Here is a 12,382-nt window from a genome sequence, read left to right on the forward strand (position 1 = left end):
ATAGTACCTACATTGTAAGATTGTTGCAAAGATTAGATGAAACACTCCTGGCACATGATGTGAGCTCAATTCATGAATCCATTCATCCAGTCATTCATTAACTGTTTGGTGCCTACCACGTGCCAAGCAGTGTGCTTGGTGCTTAGAATATATCAGTGAATGAATCAAAGATCCCTGCCCTCTTGGAGTTTATGATGTAGTGCAGCCTGGGTCAGGGGTGCAGGAAGAACAGAAGATAACATAATGGAATATGTTAGAAAATAAGTGCTATATTTAAAAATTAGAGCATGGTAAGGAATAGTGGAAGTGCTGGAGAGGCTATAAGTTAGCAGTAGGTGTCCCCAAGAAGCTAGGATTTGAACAAAGATTTGAGGGAGGTAAGGAAGATATGTGGATGTCTTGGGAAGGAGCGTTCAAGGCAAAGGGAACAGGTTGAGCAAAGCCCCTAATGGTAGGAGGGTGCCTGCGTATTCTCTGAACAACAAGGCAGCCATGTTGTTGACTGGTACCAGCAAGGGCCAAAGGGGTAGGAAAGGAGATCAGAGAGGTATTGTGGGTGTGGGTGTGGAGTTAGAGGGCTCTTCATGTGAATGCCATAGGGCCTATTTAAAAGGCTTTGGCTTTTCCTACAAATCAAATTGAGAGCCTTTGAAGGCTTTGAGCAGAGTAGTCACATGATTTGATTTAATAGTTTGTAATGGTCTCTCTGGATACCGTGCTGAGAATAGATGCTGGGCAGGTGTTGTGGGTTGAATTGTGTCCCCCAAAAAGATATGTTTAATCCTAACCCCCAGTACCACCTATTAACGTGACCTATTTAGAAATAGGGTCTTATTGCCGGGCGTGGTGGCTCGTGCCTATAATCTCAGCACTTTGGGAGGCTGAGGAGGGTGGATCAACAGGTCAGGAGTTTGAGACCAGCCTAGTCAACATGGTGAAACTCCGTCTCTACTAAAAATACAAAAATTAACCAGGCATGGTAGTAGGCGCCTGTAGTCCCACCACTTGGGAGGCTGAGACAGGAGAATTGGTTGAACTTCAGAAGCGGAGGTTGCAGTGAGCTGCGATCGAGCCATTATACTCCAACCTGGGGGACAAGAGCAACACTGCATGTCAAAAACCAAAAATTTAAAAAAGAAAGAAATAGGGTCTTTACAGATGCAATCAAGTTAAGATGAGGTCATATTGGATTAGGCCGGGCCCTAGGCCAACAACTGGCATCCTTATAAGAGGAAGGGAATTTGGGCACACAGACATACAGAGGAAGGACAGCCATCTGAAGACACACAGACACATAGGGAGAAGACTGTGGGAAGACGGAGGCAGAGATTGGAGTGATGTATCCGCAAGTGAAGTATCCGAGGGCTGAGGGTTGCTGGCAATCACAGAAGCTGGGAGAGAGATTTTCACTCAGGGCCCCTAGAAGGAACCCACCTCAAACCACCTTAGCTTTGGGCTTCTAAGCCTCCAGAAGTGTGAAAGAATAAGTGTCCATTGCTTTAAGCCACCCAGTTTGTGATACTTCATTATGGCGACTTCAGGAAAAGAATACAGTGGGCAAGTGTAGAGGAAGGAGGCTATTGCAAAGGTCCAGTCGAAAGAGGATGAGGGCCAGAGGAGCGGTGGTAAAGGTGCAAATGGTGAGAAGCTGTCGGATTCCGGACACATAAGGAAGATATGGCCAACAGAATTTGCTGAAGTATAGGATATGGGTGTGATAAATGTTAGCTATTATTATTATCTGCACAAATGGTTTATCCACATGTAATACATGCTTATGAGCCAGACATGGTGGCTCATGCCAATAATCCCAGCACTTTGGGAGGCTGAGGCGGGCGGATCACCTGAGGTCAGGAGCTCAAGACCACTCTGGCCAACATGGTATAACTCCGTCTCTACTAAAAATATAAAAAATTGGCCATGCATGGTGGCACGTGCTTGTAATCCCAGCTACTCGGGAGGCTGAGGCAGGAGAACCGCTTGAACCTGGGAGGCGGAGGTTGCACTGAGCTGACATCACGCCACTGCACTCCAGCCTTGGTGACAGAGTGAGACCCTGTCTCAGTATATATATATGCTTATAAATGTATATGTTTTCATTGTCCCAAATAGCCCAAGTTTGAAGCTACTAAAACTAGGATCATTTTCCAGGGCAATCAAAAGCAGCCTGTTTTGTTGCACGATCAAAGAAAAAGTCACATTACTGTCTCTGGGCCTCAGTCTCCTACGTGGTGAAATAAGAAGGCTGGGCTCCACCGTCTAACTGTATAATGCTATTAATATCATATGAAGCACTTTGTCGCCTTAGTATTCTTATATCTTCCAGAGGATAGTGTTTTCTGACTTACATATTTGAAAACCTATCTCCAAGTCTGCAGTAGCTTTGAATAACAAAACTCCCTTTCCTCATCGTTGTTGATCCTCTGCCATCTGATACCTCCCGTACAAGGAGTGACCCACCAGATTTAAAAAGATAATTACAGCAAGACCAAAGTACTCCTGGTGCCTTTTATTCATGAATATGGGGGTGGTGTGGAATTGCTTGGTGAGAGTCTGAAACTCTACCTGAAATAAAGGTTTGGAATTCTGGATCTCAAGATTTCTGACTCCATTTTCCAGAAGACACCCTGAATTATCACCGACAGCGAATATATATTTCTATTTTAGGAAAGTAATGAATGTATAAGGCAAGATAATAATAAGAATAGTGAACAATTATATAGGATTTACTCTGTGTCAGGTACCTCTGTAAGGGTCTTAAAAACATGAACTCACTTGATCCTCACAACACTCATGAGTCAAGTACAATTAGCATTCCCATTGTACAAAGGAGGAAAGTAAGGCACAGACCAATTAAGAAATATTCCTTTATTATACTAATAAGGGATCTTACCTTAAGCAAAAATGAATGGGATACTTGGAAAATCATTAAAACAAATAATAGGCCTGGTGTGGTGGCTCACGGCTGTAATCCCAGCACTTTGGGAGGCCCAGGCAGGCAGATCACTTGAGGTCAGTAATTCAACGCTGGCCTGGCCAACATGGCAAAACCCTGTCTCTACTAAAAATACAAAAATGAGCGGGGCATGGTGGTGCAGGCTTGTAATCCCAGCTATTCTGGAGGCTGCGGCAAGAGAATCACTCGAACCCAGCAGGCAGAGGTTGCAGTGAGCTGAGGTTGCACCACTGCACTCCAGCCTAGGTGACAGAGAAGTGAGACTCTGTCTCAAAAAAAAAAAAAATACATGCACATGCATAGCAATTTGGAGAGTCAACATCAAGGGAAGAAGTTTTGTCAGAGTCCCACAAACTCATTCTGAAGGAGTCAGTCAATAATAAAACACACATTGACAAGTTTTATTATATTACTGACTGATGATTTCTGCCTCCAACCCTTGTTGACTTTGGTTCTCTAAAGAGGAAAAAGGGGATTGAGAACTAGGCCTCAGGGCACCTGAATGAAGCTTTGCCAGCTCCCAGACACCTGTTACGTCCAGTTCCCAAGAAGTGTTGAAGCTTTGAAATGTATCCTGGTGTTGTTCCTAAGTCACTCCCTTGCTAGGTCTTTGGTAAATTAGATTGGCACTTTTTAAAAGTTCTTAAACCTCCTTTCACTTGAAATTCCAAAGCCAATATTTCCTTTTACCCTCACGCTTCCTAGAAAATATTAAGAATCACTCTTGCTGCTATTTCAGACACCACAGATCCACAGTTTCAGGTCTCACAGCCTTGGTCAGGTCCATCGTGGTGGTGGAAGGATTAGTACTGGGAAACCAGGCTAATCAAAATCTGAGAAGATAATTTAATGTTTATTTATTTATTTAATTATTTTGAAATGGAATCTCACTCTGTCGCCCAGGCTGGAGTGCAGTGGTGCAATCTTGGCTCAATGCAAGCTCCACCTTCCAGGTTCAAGTGATTCTCATGCCTCAGCCTCCCAAATAGCTGAGATTACAGATGTGTGCCACCAAGCCATGCTAATTTTTTTGTATTTTTATTAGAGATGAGTTTTCACCATGTTGGCCAGGCTGATCTTACACTCCTGATCTCCTCAGGTAATCTGCCCACCTCAGACTCCCACAGTGCTGGGATTATAGGCATGAGCCACTGCGCCTGGCATATTTATTTATTTTTTAAGACACAGTCTGGCTCTGTTGCCCAGGCTAGAGTGCGGTGGCACGATCTGAGCTCACGCCTCCCAGGTTCAAGCAATTCTCCTGCCTCAGCCTCCTTAGTAGCTGAGACTACAGGCATGCGCCACCATGCCAGGCTAATTTTTGCATGTTTAGTAGAGACGGGGTTTCACCATGTTGGTCGGACTGGTCTCGAACTCCTGACCTCAGGTAATCTGCCCGCCTTGGCCTCCCAAAGTGCTGGGATTACAGGCTTGAGCCACCGTGCCCGGCCCTGACCTAACGTCTTTAGAACTTTGGTCAGAAGTCAGCTCTTTGTGCTAATGCTTGAGGGTGTGCGTGGGGATGGAGGGTGGGGTGGAACTCCTGCTCAGTTAGCACCAAATCCTGGCAACCTTCCGGAGCAAACTCTCCAACATGTCATGCTAATAACAGCAGACCTAGGAATTGGCCCAATGCCATGCCCTTTTGACCCCCATGCAGTCACAGTGACCAGGTGGCTTTGTGACTCACCCAGACCCTCTGTAATAATCCCACTGCAGGTGGGGCTGCCTTGCAGTTTCTGGCCCCTTCCCACTCTGACCCAGGTCTCCTCCCAGGAGCTCTTAATTCTTGCCAGGCAGAAGCCGCCGCGGTACCCGCTCCATCCGGCAGGCATGCTCAGTCCTGGGGCCAGGTTTTGACTGCGGGACCGGCAGCACCCGGCCAGCGGTGAGCGCCACGGGTGCGGGTCCCTTTAAATCGGGCTAACCCGTTGCTAGGCGACCGTGCTGCCCGCTCTGGCGCTGCACTGCGGAGACTCAGCCCCGAGCCGGCCCGGCTGGGTCGCTGTGATCAGAGCCTAACTAGGGGCTGCCATGCGCCAGTGGTGGCTCCTTTAAGGAAGAGAATATCTGGTTCTCCAGACCGCACCCACGCTTCCAGGTTTGTCTGCGGACGGGAAAGCCCGGGCTCCCCGGGGCTCGCCCCTCTTCTTCCCGGACGCAGGGGACGAAGGGGCAGGGAGGCTTGGGCAGGTGCCCAAGTGCGCGCCCCGACCCCCAGGGCAGGTTACTTCTTTCCTTGGAGCCCCAGGCCGTGGCTGGAGAGCGTTTGGGAGGGAAAGGACCAGGGTGTGGGAGTGGCAGTGCGGAAAGAGTGGGGTCAGGTCTTCACCTTACTGCCTCCAGGCAGTGACTAAAAGCCATGCCCTGAGTTGAGAGCTACTAAGCAACAGAGGGTAGTGACAGAAGGTTACTCAACAAGGGTTGGAGATGACCTTTTCCAACCAACATTCATTCCCAGTTTACAAAGTTTTACAGGAAAGACTCTTGTGAGATGGGAAAAAAGCCTTTGGCATTCTTCCAAAACTGTTTTCCAAAACTGTTTCTACCTTCTCTGCCTGGAAGAATAATGGAATTTTGCAGGCAGATCTAAATGTATGCAAAGAGATGGTCCGTCCTTCCTTCCTTCCTTCCTTCCTTCCTTCCTTCCTTCCTTCCTTCCTTCCTTCCTTCCTTTTCTCTCTCTTTCTTTTTGATGGATTCTTGCTCTGTTACCAGGCTGGAGTGCAGTGGCATGATCTGAGCTCACGCCTCCCAGGTTCAAGCAATTCTCCTGCCTCAGCCTCCCGAGTAGCTGGGATTACAGGCACGCGCCACCGTGCCCAGTATTTTTTTGTATTTTGAGTAGAGACGGGGTTTCACCATGTTGACCAGGATTGTCTCGATCTCTTGACCTCGTGATCCACCCGTCTCGGCCTCCCAAAGTGCTGGGATTACAGGCTTGAGCCACCGCACCCGGCCCTGACCTAACGTCTTTAGAACTTTGGTCAGAAGTCAGCTCTTTGTGCCAATGCTTGAGGGTGTGCGTGGGGATGGAGGGTGCGGTGGAACTCCTGCTCAGTTAGCACCAAATCCTGGCAACCTTCCGGAGCAAATTCTCCAACATGTCATGCTAATAACAGCAGACCTAGGAATTGGCCCAATGCCATGCCCTCTTGACCCCCCATACAGTCACAGTGACCAGGTGGCTTTGTGACTCACCCAGACCCTCTGTAATAATCCCACTGCGGGTGGGGCTGCCTTGCAGTTTCTGGCCCCTTCCCACTCTGACCCAGGTCTCCTCCCAGGAGCTCTTAATTCTTGCCAGGCAGAAGCCGCCGCGGTACCCGCTCCATCCGGCAGGCATGCTCAGTCCTGGGGCCAGGTTTTGACTGCGGGACCGGCAGCACCCGGCCAGCGGTGAGCGCCACGGGTGCGGGTCCCTTTAAATCGGGCTAACCCGTTGCTAGGCGACCGTGCTGCCCGCTCTGGCGCTGCACTGCGGAGACTCAGCCCCGAGCCGGCCCGGCTGGGTCGCTGTGATCAGAGCCTAACTAGGGGCTGCCATGCGCCAGTGGTGGCTCCTTTAAGGAAGAGAATATCTGGTTCTCCAGACCGCACCCACGCTTCCAGGTTTGTCTGCGGACGGGAAAGCCCGGGCTCCCCGGGGCTCGCCCCTCTTCTTCCCGGACGCAGGGGACGAAGGGGCAGGGAGGCTTGGGCAGGTGCCCAAGTGCGCGCCCCGACCCCCAGGGCAGGTTACTTCTTTCCTTGGAGCCCCAGGCCGTGGCTGGAGAGCGTTTGGGAGGGAAAGGACCAGGGTGTGGGAGTGGCAGTGCGGAAAGAGTGGGGTCAGGTCTTCACCTTACTGCCTCCAGGCAGTGACTAAAAGCCATGCCCTGAGTTGAGAGCTACTAAGCAACAGAGGGTAGTGACAGAAGGTTACTCAACAAGGGTTGGAGATGACCTTTTCCAACCAACATTCATTCCCAGTTTACAAAGTTTTACAGGAAAGACTCTTGTGAGATGGGAAAAAAGCCTTTGGCATTCTTCCAAAACTGTTTTCCAAAACTGTTTCTACCTTCTCTGCCTGGAGGAATAATGGAATTTTGCAGGCAGATCTAAATGTATGCAAAGAGATGGTCCTGAAAATTTGAGACCAAATCCCTCCCCCCTCCCTCCCTCCCTCCTTCCTTCCTTCCTTCCTTCCTTTTCTCTCTCTTTCTTTTTGATGGATTCTTGCTCTGTTGCCAGGCTGGAGTACAGTGGCAGGATCTCAACTCACTTCAACCTCTGCCTTCCACGTTCAAGTGATTCTCCTGCCTCAGCCTCCCGAGTAGCTGGGACTACGGGTGCATACCACCACATCCAGCTAATTTTTGTATTTTTAGTAGTGATGATGTTTCACCATATTGTCCAGGATTGTCTCGATCTCTTGACCTCGTGATCCACCCGCCTTGGCCTCCCAAAGTGCTGGGATTACAGGTGTGAGCCACTGCACCTGGCCCTCTTCCTTTTTTTTTTTTTTTTTTTTTAGGAGACAGAGTGTTGCTATGTTTCCAGGGCTAGAGTACAGTGGCATTATCATAGTTCACTTCAGCCTAAACCTCCTGAGCTCAAGCAATCCTCCCACCTGAGTAGTTAGGACCAGAGGCATACACCATCACACCTATCTAATTTTGTTTTTAATTTTTGTAGACATGTGTCTCACTATGTTGCCCAGGCTGGTTTTGAACTCTTGACCTCAAGGTATCCTTCGACCTCTGCCTCCCAAAGCACTGGGATTACAGACGTGAGCCACCATACCCGTATAAATGGGATAAGGCAACAGAAAAAAAAAAACTATTTGATTTATGTCATCAAATTTCCTTAAAGCCTGTGATTTAAAATATGAATATTTTAGAAAACAATTAAATTTCACGTCCACTTTAATATGATTATAGTGTCTGGGGCCCCACCTCAAAAATGAAACTGAGATGGTTTGTGGATTTCTCCTTTCAGGGTAAACAGTAGTGTATTATTTTCCGGAGCTATTTGAGACTAGATATGCATTCCTCTAAGGTTTTTATGGAACGGGGCACCTACAGGTCCATAGTAAATTATTGTTCTTTGCTTAGCTCTCAACATTTATGTTACATCACGTTATATTATAAATTCATCTTCGGTTTGTTTTATCAGTGGTTCTCAAATTCTTTAGGTGAATACAAACCACTTTCATGGGACAAGAGATCTCTTACACCACAAAAGTGTCCTATTACTTTGCCACTGCAAAAAGAAGTCACTCGAGGAGAAATGTTGATGTTTTCAGTGAGACACTAACTAGAACAATCAGGAGTCCATTATTAATTCATGTCAGACACAAATGAATAGATGCAGTCATGTTGTAGACACATATGCCTTGACAGTGCCGTCCTAAGGATTTCTGGGGGACTGCTGTCATAGAGGACTACTGACATTATTTTTGCCATATGACTGTATTGTTTTCCTGTGTTCTGGATTATTTGCTTCTAAAGAAGCCAGTTTTTCATCCCCATTGGGCCTCCTTCCCCTACCCCTCAGACCGTCGGTATCCAGTGTAGTGTTGGGTAGGCACTTATATTAACAAATGTCCGCAGTTGACTCACTAACAGGCATGCCTACACTTTCAGTAATGGCTTCAGGTTTGGTTTGCCTTATGCTGGAATAAATTACCTAGTCAAGTTTATTGAGAACAAAATGACTGCCAGGCCAGGGTAGAGGAGTGTCATTGCCTGAGAGCATATTCCTTGTTCTTGCCAGAGAATACTAATGCCATACTCATTCTGCATTAAAAAAACAAACAGTGCAATTTGTGAAGAGAAAATGAGATGGGCAGCTTTTACTCTGAGTCTAGGCTTTGCCACATTCTGTGACTCGATTTGGGAACAAGCTCCTAAAAGATATCTTGCCAATGAAAGAGAGAGAGAAAAAAAAGAGAGCAGCTCAGAAGCCCCTTGACCCTGCCCTGTGTAAGCCATGGGAGGGAAATTCCAAAAGGCTTTTCAAACCTTTCTCTTTCTGTTCTTTGAAATGTGACATGCAGTTCTCCTTACCCTCCCCCTTCACTTTTCCTCTCTTCTTTTGTGGCCTTTTTTGTAAAGACACCTAAGCTTTGAAAATAGTGGGTTGTTTTCTTTCAATTTGGGGAATGAAACCTAGCAGATAAATAAAGAAGAATTTTAGAACAAGCGCTGACCTGGGAGACAGAGTCCTCAGTTTTACTACTATGGGCTGTGTGGCCTTGGTCAAGTCATTTAACTTCTGTGGGCCTTAGTCGTTAGTGGACTCTTCCCATTTATGCAGCTGTACAGGGTTCACTGAAAGGCATTTCCTTTCAGACGCCCAGGAAATTATACAGACGCTCAGGGAAGAAATATAGTGTAAATTAAAAATTCTGTGTGCGTGTGTGCATATGTGTATGTGTTTTACCAGGGATTTATGGGATGGCTGGATGTAGAAGTGACTTTTTCAAGGAGCAAAATTATTAACAAAAAGAGTTTTCTATTTTAACCTTTATCCATGCCTAGACCTCCATCTCAGATGTGTCATTCTTGCTATCTCCAGATATAAAGTGGCCACACTTAAATTGTCCCTGTGCTCACCTCCTTCCTAATCAATCCCACCAATGCCCTTCATCCAGAATTAAGTAAGAGGAATAGTAATCTCTCTGCCATTGCTACCTGATCAGAAGCATTTTTATCATCTACAGAATTGTCTGGTAAAAACTGGACTGCTAAAAATGTGACTAGCAATTAACATCACCCTCTTTTGTCCTCTCTCTGTTCCTTTCCTCAATGATTGCTATAATAAGGCCTACTGTTTTGCATTTATATTTCTAGAGAGGAGGGAAACCAAGATAATGGTATTTCCCTTTAAGAACAGATCAGTCAATGATGCTTCCGAATGGCGACTCATAGAATAATAAAAGTCAGAAAGGAGTATTTCAAAAGAAAGAAGATGATATTCCAATGGCCAGTACATATTGTGAATTTCAAGGCTGAGTTTATCACTATGGTCTGAATGACCTCGAGAAAGCCTGGCTTCTGGCTTTTAGACCAATCACTTTAGTACCTTCACTGAACTCCATCTTAGGAATATGCTCACTTTCCCCTTTCCTCAAAGCTAAAGTAGTTGCCAGTAGGGATGTTCCCTGGGGGATGATGAGTTCCTTCCATCTTTTGTGAGGGAAAGGGGAGAGCCATGTTCAGTACCTGTAGGTATCAAGTTTATTCCTTCATTGCTCATAGTAAGGAAAACCTGTGTTATTTAAAATAAACTACTGTTGCTAAAAAGAAAGGGCTGGAGAGATAATACATGAAAAATAGTTATCTCAGGGCCATGATACTATGAAAATTCCTTCTTTTTGTGTGCTTTTCTGTATTCTCCAAAATTGCTATAAATAATCAACGAAAATATTAATTAAGAAATAAACACAACCTTTGCCATTTCTCGTTACCAGCAGAAAATTACATTTGAGTTCATAGGTAAAAGAGATGCTGGCATACTTTGATTTTTCTCCATGATGATAGTACAAATATATTTTGGTAAACTAATATATAACCTGAATAAAGTAACCCTCTCCTTCTCATCCTTTATGGCTGACCTCAGCTGGCAGTCGGTGGCTTCAGGTTCCAGTGGCCCTCCACATGCTGCCTTGGTTCTTCTTTCTCCCTTCTCTCAAAAGTAGTCACTTATCAAATATTTCACTGCTTTGGGAAAGCTGTACTTTAAGTATTCCCTTTGGATAGGGAAGACTCTTTTGGAAACAAAATAATCATCTTCATATTTTTATAAACTTGGGAAGTTGGTTGTGATTTAGTGTGCTAAATTTTCACCTAAAAGTACACTCAGAATCAATATCTTGAGAAAAACGCATTTGGTGGCATTAATATTTTCAGTTGTTGACATTAGGTTCTCCTCATGAAATTGCTGTCAAAACGGATAGAATTCTGTATACTTGGCAGTCTTGCCTAAAAGCAAAGCCCAAGACTGGAATAGCAAGAATTTATAGGTCAAGACAGAAGGGCATTTGGCGGAGTTAGTCATAAGGAAGTCTGCATGGTATACTTTACCAAAAGCAGCTCACATTTCATTAAGCCCTGATGTTTTAGTCACTTTCACGATTCAATTAACAATAGTCCAGTCCAAAAGAACTAGAAAGGCATAAGACACATCGAAAGCACAGGTATTACCAACATTAACCTATTAATTTCAAATCACTTGTATTATTTTAAAGCAGTCTGTTTTTATGTGTACACTTGTTTTCTTATAGAATCACTTTCTCTGTGTACAGTAAGTAGCTAAATATGTCAGTTTACTAGTTCTATTTCATAGGATCAGAGACTTTTAAAGCTAGAAGCATCTGTAGAACTTAGCTCATTTAGCCATTTCCGTTTCTAAATGAGGGAACTGAGGCCCAAGTCATTCAGCGAGTTTGAGAGAGAGCCAGCCCTCAAATGTTTAGATTCTTCACCCAGCATTCTTGTTTCTTTCTACTATACTAGCTACTAGTGTAAATAATGTACCTTGGTTTTAAATTTTGTTTTTCAGATATTGGAAGGATTGCCCAATGAAAATATTAATACAAGAAAACACTGGAAAGAGAAAATATTTACTCCTTTATCTAGTGCACGGGATGTTCTAGAAGGAACTTCTCATTGCGACTCTTCCTCTGAAGAAATGACAAGAGGCAACGGAAACGGAAATGAAGAAATATATCATTTTTCCGGCAGAAACTGTCAAGAAAAAGATAAATTTACTATGAAAGGATACATTTTCCAACTAAATGAAATAGAAAAAAAACCACGTATAGGAGAGAGGAAGGTAAACATTTCAAGGAATGACAGAGTCACAAATTCATCTTCCTACGAATCATCTCAGTTCGATGTGACAACGGAAGAAAGCCATAACAGCACGGAAGATGCAGAGAGCTGCAGGAAGTATGACGTACGATTACTGCGACAATACGTTAAGAATAAGTTTATTGAAAGAATGCATCCAAAACATTGCATGTGTTTTTTGAATGAAGAACTAGAAGAACTCGAAACGAAATGTAGAAAACCAGAAAATAAATTAGAAAATGTTGAAAAAGAATGTTTGTACTCCAAAAAAGAGGTATTCAGAAAACCTGTAAACTTTGAAGAAAGACACCAGTGTGGTTCACAAAGCGACTATGAACTTCAAACTTTAAGAAATGACGGGTCTGAGAAAGCAACAAATGCAAAGAGCTTAACTAAACAGCTCCAGCGAGCCACAGAGCTCATATGTGACTTAAGTAGGGAAAATAGAGATTTGAAAGAAACCCTTAAAAAGTTAAAGCATCAAACCGAGTTTGGATATGTGCTCCTAAAAGAAGAAATGCAATTTAATCGTGAATTAGAAATGGCAAAGATCCATAGACAACTCACCGACCTCAAGTATGAACTGAGA

General features: G+C 44.8%; 1 non-coding gene across 1 annotated transcript; it reads left to right on the top strand.

The window, feature by feature from the left end:
* The first annotated feature begins 6,411 nt into the window (after nucleotides 1–6,411).
* LOC100406095 (uncharacterized) lies at nucleotides 6,412–12,025 on the top strand. Its single transcript, XR_013531761.1, has 2 exons — nucleotides 6,412–6,568; nucleotides 11,504–12,025. It is a non-coding gene; the product is annotated as an uncharacterized LOC100406095 (transcript).
* Nucleotides 12,026–12,382: the final 357 nt, after the last annotated feature.

The sequence above is a fragment of the Callithrix jacchus genome, chromosome X (assembly GCF_049354715.1).
Source record: "Callithrix jacchus isolate 240 chromosome X, calJac240_pri, whole genome shotgun sequence".
NCBI lineage: Eukaryota > Metazoa > Chordata > Mammalia > Primates > Cebidae > Callithrix > Callithrix jacchus.